Source organism: Lolium rigidum, chromosome 1, assembly GCF_022539505.1.
Source record: "Lolium rigidum isolate FL_2022 chromosome 1, APGP_CSIRO_Lrig_0.1, whole genome shotgun sequence".
Lineage (NCBI taxonomy): Eukaryota > Viridiplantae > Streptophyta > Magnoliopsida > Poales > Poaceae > Lolium > Lolium rigidum.
This window is the reverse complement of record NC_061508.1, coordinates 23072195-23082688: the sequence shown is the minus strand read 5'-3', so window position 1 is coordinate 23082688 and position 10494 is coordinate 23072195. Positions and strand designations below refer to the sequence as shown.

The 10494-nt window shown below is 41.6% G+C and overlaps 1 pseudogene; it reads left to right on the top strand.

The window, feature by feature from the left end:
* Positions 1 to 325: 325 nt before the first annotated feature.
* Positions 326 to 8372, top strand: LOC124685060 (annotated as a pseudogene).
* Positions 8373 to 10494: the final 2122 nt, after the last annotated feature.

The following is a 10494-nucleotide window of genomic DNA, read 5'->3' as shown; positions in this document are numbered from 1 at the left end:
TGGAAGGGTTTTAATTACAAAACATAATTGTAGGAGTATTATTAACTCTCCGATACTTTTTTGGTTTGTTTGAGAGTATCACGTGTACCACGCGAATTCACGACCGTATGGTAAAGCAGCGACGAGGCCTGACCGGAGGGTAGGACAAGCGATACGGGGCACGGCACGTCCTCACCTCACCGCCGATGATCGGTCACGTGTGCTCACCGCGTGCTCCACGCCCCGCCCACGACGCCGCACTCTCCTCCTCCCTTGCCGTAATAAGAGCCTCACGTCCTGCTGTCTGCTGCTGCTGGACACTGAAAAGCTCGCCGGCGGGGCCGCATCGCGCATCATGTCCGTCCACCATACTGCCATCCTCCTTCATCGCTTCATCGGGTAAGCGGGGATGGTCGACAAATTCGTCTCGGTAGATTCGGGGATGGCCAAGAAATTCGGGGTGTCCTTTCTGGGCGTGGCCTCCCCAAGGGTTTAATTTGGGGGTGGATGCGGGGTGGTGTTCAGGTTTTCATGTATTCCTCGGTCTGCTGATCGAACGTCCGCGAATTCAACGCGGGTGCAGATGACCGCAAGTTATCGGTGGCCTTTTGTTTTTGTCCATCTTTTCAGTTCCTCCTTTTCTCCTCCGCCTCTGAAACTTCTCCTCCCGATTGTGGAATGGCGGCCGATGATCGTGCAGTGCTAGATCACAGATACATCACCCGGGTTCATTGGTTTTGCGGCACCGCGATGCGAAAGCTTTTTGTTCAGATGGATTCGTGCTCCCACTACTGAATCTTCCGCAATTCACTGGAATCTCGATTTCCTAGTGTTGCTCTGTTCTTTGTCCGTTTGTTCATAAATAAAAACGAGGATGCGAGTATCTGTTCTTTGTCCGTTTGTTCTTCATATATAAACAAGAATCTCTTCTTTGGCCTGATTAGCTTCTTGTTCATGGCTGCTGCAGGACCCAATAAACAACTGATCCACCCGGCGGCGCAATGGAGATTGCACACATGGGTTCCCTCACAGGTAAAAGCCTTTTCCCCAACTGTCTCATGTTATACAGAGCCAAATCATTGGTGCTACCTGACCAACAACTTCCTACGGCACTACTGAACTATACATACTCAGGTTCTCGGATGATGGATTTGTGGTGCGGGGGCCCAATTTGCTCCAACCAGGATGTCGCCTCATGCGCGTTCAAGGAGACATTCGATTCCTCCACCTGCACGAATCATCTAGTGGTGACCGGCATCGCAGCGCTCTTCGTAGTGGTGCTCGCAATCCAGTTGCTTGTCAAAATTTGCAAGAGTGGAGCATCTGCGCAGCAGCTGGTCGCGCTCAGCTCACCGCTGCATGTGTCTGCTGTGGTGTTCAATGGCAGCTTGGGTCTGGTTTACCTTGGGCTGGGGCTGTGGATGCTGGGGAGTAACGTCAGTCAACATGCTTCTGCTTACCTGCCACATTGGTGGCTTGTAAATTTATCTCAAGGCTTGAGTCTGATACTTGCCGCCTGCACTTTCAGCATCAGGCCTCGGTTTGTTGGAGAGGCGTTTGTTCGGTCTTGGTCAGTCTTGCTGACCATCTTCGCAGCTTTCATCTGTTGTTCTTCAGTTGTTAATATTGTTGAAGAGAAGACCATCACCATCAAGGCTTGTTTAGATGTTCTGTCCTTACCAGCTGCACTACTCATCCTTCTCTATAGCTTTTGGTGCCCCCATGATGAAGAAGGTTATGCAGGAGTTGGAAATGGTCTATACAAGCCCCTGAATGCCGAGATAGACCGTGAGGTTGCTGATTCTGAGTGTCAGGTTACTCCCTTCGCTAAAGCTGGGTTTTTCAGCGAGATGTCGTTTTGGTGGTTGAATCCTCTAATGAAGATGGGATATGTGAAGCCTCTTGAGGACAAAGACCTTCCACTTTTAGGCGCCAATGATCGAGCACAGAATCAGTACATGATGTTCATGCAGAAGCTGAACAGCGACAAGCAGTCAGAGTCGCTTGCCGCACCATCAATCTTCTGGACGATTGTTTCTTGTCACAAGCGTGCAATCTTGGTCTCAGGATTCTTCGCTTTGCTCAAGGTTCTCACAGTATCTACAGGCCCAGTACTTCTCAAGGCATTCATCAATGTATCTCTTGGGAAAGGTACCTTTAAATATGAAGGGCATGTGCTTGCTGCGGTAATGTTCATCTGCAAATTTTGTGAATCATTGTCGCAGAGACAGTGGTATTTCCGGACACGGAGATTAGGACTGCAGGTGAGGTCATTACTGTCAGCAGCTATTTATAAGAAGCAACAGAAGCTATCAAACGCAGCAAAAATGAAGCACTCTTCTGGAGAAATTATGAACTATGTTACCGTTGATGCCTACCGGATTGGGGAATTTCCATACTGGTTCCATCAAACATGGACAACAAGTGTTCAACTTTGCATTGCTCTGGCAATTCTGTACAACGCGGTTGGTGCTGCCATGGTTTCATCATTGATTGTGATCGTTATCACCGTACTCTGCAATGCCCCCTGGCCAAACTGCAACACAAATTTCAGAGTAAACTTATGGAAGCACAAGATGTGAGATTAAAGGCCATGTCCGAGTCATTAGTTCATATGAAAGTTTTGAAACTTTACGCATGGGAGGGTCATTTCAAGAAGGTCATCGAAGGGTTGAGGGAGGTTGAGTACAAGTGGTTGTCAGCATTCCAGCTTAGGAGGGCATACAACAGTTTCCTGTTCTGGTCATCACCTGTTTTGGTTTCGGCGGCAACATTTCTAACATGTTATCTTCTCAAAATCCCACTTGATGCTAGCAATGTATTCACCTTTGTGGCAACTTTACGCCTGGTGCAAGACCCAATAAGGTCAATACCAGATGTTATTGGTGTTGTGATACAAGCTAAGGTTGCTTTCACTCGGATATCAAAGTTTCTTGATGCACCTGAGCTGAATGGGCAAGTTAGGAAGAAATACTATGTTGGTATTGATTACCCCATAGCAATGAATTCGTGCAGTTTTTCGTGGGATGAAAATCCATCAAAAGCAACTCTAAAGAATATAAATTTGGTTGTCAAAGGTGGAGAAAAGGTTGCAATCTGTGGAGAGGTAGGATCAGGAAAGTCGACACTTTTGGCTGCTGTACTCGGAGAAGTACCAAAAACAGAAGGCACGGTATGTTTTTATTCGTTTGTCCTTATAATGAAAAGGGAAATCCCATTGCTGTTAATTAAGTTATGAACTATGATGTTCTATTTTTATTTTCATTAATTTCCAGTTTTATATGTTGCAAATTTTATAATCTTAGTAAACCTTACCACGACATTGCAAGTTCAAATGTGGTATCCTATATTTACGGCCTAATAGTTGGGAAACACATTATTGCAATGTGAAACAGTTTAGGGCTTTTTGTCAAAACACAGCTTGTTGACGCCTGCACCATGTTCGGTGTTCTAAAGTTGTTGTGAATTTTTTTGCTTGACCATTGAAACCATTATAAAGTATGCTAATATTTTTTTTTCACGAGAACTTCATGTCAATCATCTTTGCATAAACATTTCAGATTCAAGTTTCCGGGAAAATGGCGTATATTTCTCAGAATGCATGGATCCAGACAGGAACTGTGCAAGACAATATTCTCTTTGGATCTCCGATGGACACACAAAGATACGAAGATACACTCATGAGGTGCTCATTGGTGAAGGACCTTGAACTTTTGCCATATGGAGATTGTACTCAAATTGGGGAGAGAGGAGTAAATCTTAGTGGTGGCCAGAAGCAGCGCGTCCAGCTTGCTCGTGCACTATACCAAAATGCAGATATATATCTTCTTGATGACCCTTTCAGTGCTGTTGATGCTCATACAGCAACAAGTCTCTTCAATGTAAGGACCATATCGGCAGATGCAGATGCAGATGCAGATTGTATACTATCTTATTATAAACTATTGTATGACACTCTTAGTTATGTGACAGGAATATGTCATGAGTGCTCTGTCAGACAAGACTGTTCTTTTGGTGACCCACCAAGTGGATTTTCTACCCGTATTTGACTCCATTTTGGTATATCTCTCCACTTCGATAAATTCACCATATGATGATACGATGATTGTGCCTTTATAATTTATATTTATGTGTTGATGCTATCTAAAACTACTGATGATTTTTTTGCAGTTAATGTCAGATGGAGAGGTTATTCGGTCTGCACCTTATCAGGATCTCTTGGAAAATTGTGAAGAATTTAAGGAACTTGTAAATGCCCATAAAGATACAGTTGGTGTTTCAGACCTTAACAACAATATCCCCCTTCAAAGAACTAAGGAAATATCAGCAAATGAGACTGATGGTATTCATGGAGGCAGATACATAGAGTCTGTAAAGCAATCACCAGTAGATCAACTGATCAAGAAAGAGGAAAGAGAGACAGGGGATGCAGGTGCTAAGCCTTATATGCTTTACCTACGCCAGAACAAAGGCTTTCTGTATGCTTCCATTTGTGTTATTTCCCACATAATTTTCATAGCTGGGCAAATATCACAGAATTCATGGATGGCTGCTAATGTCCAAAACCCTCACGTTAGCACGCTGAAGTTAATTTCGGTATACATTATTATCGGACTTTGCACAATGATCTTCTTGCTATCAAGATCTTTATCAGTCGTTGTTCTTGGGATCGAGACATCAAGATCATTGTTTTCCCAGCTACTCAATTCTTTGTTCCGTGCACCAATGTCCTTTTTTGATTCTACTCCGTTAGGAAGGGTTCTTAGCCGGGTAATAATCCTTAAACAAATGACATATATGATGAAATCCAGATCTGTTCTCCAAACGGAGATTTTCTCATGATGGTTTAACTCACTGTTCCTTTTCCCTTATAATGCAGGTCTCTGCAGATTTGAGTATCGTTGACCTTGATGTTCCATTTGCCTTCATGTTCAGCCTAAGTGCCAGCTTAAATGCATATAGCAATCTAGGGGTATTGGCTGTTGTTACGTGGCAAGTTCTGTTTGTATCCGTGCCTATGATAGTTTTGGCAATTAGGTTGCAGGTAATTGGCTAGGCCCCAGTTCTTGGGCTATGTTAGCAATTAGGTTGAAGTATCTTTATGGCTAAGTCATTTTATTTCTTTTTTGCTAAGCCCATTTCTTGGGCTATTTCATTCAGAAACTGATGTGTTCTTCTTCTAATTTTGTCCAAAAGGGGTGAATAACCCTTCTGTTCTGCATTCCAAGTTTTCATTAACTGAAACTGTTGTTGGGTCATGCAGAGGTACTATCTAGCCTCGGCTAAGGAATTGATGCGGATCAATGGCACTACCAAGTCTGCTCTAGCAAATCACTTGGGTGAATCTATTTCAGGGGCTATAACAATAAGGGCCTTCGAGGAAGAAGATCGTTTCTTTGTTAAAAATTTGGATCTTGTTGACAAGAATGCAAGTCCATATTTCTACAATTTTGCAGCGACTGAATGGTTGATTCAACGCCTGGAAATAATGAGTGCTGCAGTTCTTTCTTTTTCTGCCTTTGTCATGGCTGTTCTTCCTCAAGGAACATTTAGCCCTGGTAAGCAGTTGCATTGCCACCATGTTGCTTCAAATATTGGGCACAGTCGCTAGCTCGTTCTGTGGCCATTGCTACTTCAATCAGAGATGCGATAAATTTTAGTTGTGATGCCATGAAAATGTTTCTACCTTTTCATAGCCTCCTGATACTGATTTATGAAAAGCTTTTGTTCTGAAAATGTACTTGATACCCCCTCCTTATCATAGCTTGTAAACTGTAGCCTCCTGACACTGAGGTAGCATTGCTGTGTGTTTTAGGAAAATAATATTTTACGCGCTTTTGCCAGCAGTTTTAGTCCTGTCTATGCACCAATTAAATATAAGTATCTGATAGTTATTCATTGTATGAATAGTTTAATATTGCAGCTAGGAAAATAATATTTTCCTTTCATAATTGCACAGGTTTTGTGGGAATGGCATTGTCCTATGGTCTTTCCCTAAATATGTCATTTGTTTTCTCTATTCAAAACCAATGCAACCTTGCAAATCAAATAATCTCGGTGGAACGGGTGAACCAGTACCTGGACATACAAAGTGAAGCAGCAGAAGTTATTATAGAAAATCGACCGGCACCAGATTGGCCCCAAGATGGCAATGTGGAGCTTATAGATTTGAAGGTAAATCTAATATAAATATCTGCGTGTAATACCATAAAAGCCAAAATCCCATTAGCAGTTCTAACAAATTTGTGTGATTGATTTTCACTCAGATTAGATATCGGAAAGATACCCCCCTCGTACTACATGGAATCACTTGCAGGTTTGAAGGTGGAGATAAGATCGGTATAGTTGGCCGAACAGGAAGTGGCAAGACAACATTAATCGGTGCATTGTTTCGTCTTGTTGAACCTGCTGAAGGGAGAATTATTATAGACTCCGTGGACATCAGCACGATAGGCTTACATGACCTACGTTCGCGTTTGGGTATCATTCCACAAGATCCAACACTTTTTCAGGGTACAGTAAGATACAATCTAGACCCCCTTGGGCAATTCTCGGATCAACAAATATGGGAGGTAAATGCACACAATTGTCTTTGCTGATTTTTTCCCATCTTACCCAATGATGAGATACTATTACCATGAAAGTCACTTCACTAAAAAAACATAATGGAGTCCTCTGTAGTACCATGGCAACTCAGCTCGGTTACTGTGATAATATACCTGTAAAATTCAGAAAGTTCAGCACATTTTGAAAAAGGTGGTGAATAATTTGAATTGGGTAATCCGAAATGACAAATAGCCTATCTTACTAAAAAATCTAGATCACTTATAGAAGAAACAGGCTCGCAAACTTGAATCCAGATGGCAGGAGTGTACACCACGCCTCCCGCCGACTGAGCTAGGCTCCGACTCCCTTTTTCATTTAATGTCATGCAGACAATTTAATATAATCACTGAGTTAGTTACTCTATTTGTTATTGTGTTGCAGGTTCTTGGTAAATGTCAACTTCTGGAAGCTGTCCAGGAGAAGGAACAGGGGTTGGACTCGCATGGTAGGAAACTTCATTTCATCTATAATTTGGCATCTGGAGTTTATCGTTTGAATCTTATAAATTGCGAAAACAGAAAAACTCTGCTCCAGTCATTTCAGAAATTCAAAATAGGTGTGAAGTACATGTGCCATTAGACATGACAAACCGTTAATAGTCCTAGATGTATTACATATACCCTTTTGCTATCATGATGTTTGGAACTACCCCATTAGAAGTATTGATCAAAGATCTTTTCATAATAGTTGTGGAAGATGGGTCGAACTGGAGCATGGGCCAAAGACAGCTCTTCTGTCTGGGACGCGCACTTTTGAGAAGATGCCGTATTTTAGTTCTTGATGAAGCCACAGCCTCTATAGACAATGCAACAGATGCTGTCCTTCAGAAGACAATCCGGACAGAATTCAAGTATTGCACAGTTATTACAGTTGCCCACCGTATACCAACAGTAATGGACTGCGATATGGTACTTGCAATGAGCGATGGTATGTCTCTCATCGACATATATTTTCCATTTTTTCTCAACGTGCCAAAATGTTTCGTTTTGTCGGTTTACAAAGATAAACCTGCAGAATCAAAAGAACTAATAGGCATAAGCTAGGAAAAACCTAAAGGCTAACAGCAACAAAAGAAGAAAGCATACCTACAGTTAGTATGGAATATGAAGCAGTATTACACTTGAAACTAAATAGATTGTGAACCTTTCTTCTTATAGATGTTTCACCATTTTTCCATTGATTTCTGAACATCCCTTTTTCCATACCGTGAACACCAAATCTGCATTATTCTAACATTAACACGACCATTTCCTAATTTCCAATCAAAACTTTTATCTGCAAAATACCTGTCAAATATATTGCCCATGGTAATGAGCTGTATACACTTCCAGGGAAAGCAGTGGAGTATGACAAGCCTACGAAGCTTATGGAAACGGAAGGATCTCTGTTCCACGATCTGGTCAAGGAGTATTGGTCATACACATCGAACACAAATATTTAGAAGCGTGTTCTGTTTATGCGATTTCACTTGCAACAGATTTTCAAGAGAGATGCTTGCGTCGGAGTAGAAGATTCACGGCATAGCCAGAGGAATTCACTAATTGGAATATGAAGGAAAGAAAATCTCGACTGCCAGTTATTATGTGTAAATACATTGTGTGATTGTTGAGCTGTAACTTTTGTGAGCAACCTTGGATAAATTAATAAAAGGCCATATACATCGGTCCATGCAGAGGACAGCCGGGGCTTTCCCCATTTAGAAAAAGAATTCTCTGTAAACACCTCTGCTCTCTGCTGCTACCTGAAATTTTGTTCAGCCGAGAGTGGATCGTCACTTCCCTTCATAATTGCTGGAGCTGAACAGGAGTAAACCCCTGAAGATATTCATTGCTCTAGCAATTTTGCAGTATCTGTTCGGGATGTTTTCTCATCCTGGTACCGCATACTAATGATTAGATTATTTTTCTGGTTTCGACCGGGTGAGGTATCGGCCAGACCGGACTACCGCCCTCTCACCATTTGGGTATTTGTGGCGGGTGATGCTGTACACCGACTTGATTGGTGCATACCCGGTTGCCGCACACCCCTGGTAGGTGTTGGGCGGCCCAACGTTTTTTTTTGTTGCCTATTTCGAATTTTCTTTTTTTTTATACTGTTTCGTTTCTGTTATTTGTGTGTGTTTTAAATTTGAATATTTTTCAAACCTGAACTTTTAAAAATTTGAACTTTTTTGAGTATAAACATATTTTACATTTGAACGGGTTTTAAATTTGAACAAAAAATATGTTTTACAAAAAATAGCATTTTTCAAATTTTTTTTTTTTTGACAATAGCATTTTTCAAAATTTGAAATGTTTCCAATATGATTTTTTAAAAAAAGTACAAAAATATATTTTTAAAAAAACCCACAAAACGCGGCTTAACTGAGCGAGAAAAAGAAACCATGCTATATGGGCCGGCCCATAGCAACGATAGGATATGCGGTACGACTGGAACAAATGCTATATGTCGATCAGGTTGGCGGTTACCACGAGCCGCATACACCTGCGTGTGTGGTATGGGCCCGCCTGGTCGGCCTAGTTCGTGTTTTTTATTTTATGTTTTATGTTTTATGTTTTCTTTTTCTTTTTATTTATTTTTCGTTCTTAAGATTTTTTAAAAGTTAAATATATTTTAAATGTAAAATGTTCAAATTTTAAAATGGTCTATCTCAAAAAATCTAGGAAAAACCAATTCGTAAATTGTTCAATTATGATTTTTTTCAAATTTGAAAACTGTTCAAGTATAAAAATTGTTCAAATTCAAAAAAATTCAAGTATAAAAATTGTTCAAATACGAAAAAATTGTTCAAATACGAATATTGTTTAAATATGATATTTTTCAAATTTCAAAATTGTTCAAATATAAAAAATATCCAAATTTTGAAAATGTTCAAATTTGAAAAAAAATTAAATTTAAATTTTTTTCAAATATAAAAAATGTCCAAATTTTAAAAATAATGTTTTTCAATTTTTGTAGAAATAATATTTTAAAATATGTTCATAATAAAAAGATATTCAAATTTTGTGTTTTTAAAAACCGTAGAAAGAAAAGAAGCCAAAAAAGTAAAGCATTACCTGATGTTGGGCTGCGGCGCAGCTAACAAGCTGCGGGCACGGGGGTGTGCGGCGTCCTGCTGCTGCCGACCTGGTCGGTGGCGAGGAGCCCCCGATCTGGTCGGTGTATAGGGAATGGATCACCATTTGTGGCCGTCCCATCGCGTTTCTTTGCTGTTCCTCGCCGTCCCAGCGTGGTCAATTTGGGCCCCGAAAAGAAAATGATGAAGCCCATTGAAGTAAGGTCGACCTAAACCGCTTCGGAAAGCATACCGGCGTCCGAGCGCACCACGCGCGACGGGAATGCGATGCGGCGGAGGAGGAAGATACAGGCGATGCGGCGGAGGATGAAGATACAGGCGATGCGGCGGAGGATGAAGATACAGGCGATGCGGCTGGGGGCCGGGACAGATGCGGATCGACGACGCCTCTTCCCCGTCCTCGGCCTCGAGTGGAGCCGGCTGTGGCTTTACCTGCAGGTACGGCATAGCTCCTTTGGCATGTGATTCTGATGCGAGCTTCAGGCATGCACGGTCAGGACGTACACAAGCTCCTCCCTCCGATGTGCGCCTCCGTCGGAAAAGTAAAGCCAAGGCTCCACCCCCGCCTCAGAAACGACCTGTACGGCTGTACAGTCTCTGTTTCTTTCCATTTCTGCCGTTCCTTTTGGTTCCTATTTCCTCTGTTCGATTATCATTTTGAATTGTGTGGATTGGACATATAATTCTTGACGATTTATAGGTAGAGAAACTTAGGGCTTCGGAGTTCTTTAATTATTTCCTAGCGATTAAGTTCAGCAAACAAACTTAATATTCATATACATGTATGTTGTGGGTTTGCTTCATGGCAGCAGTCTAACTAGTTTTGCATAAGA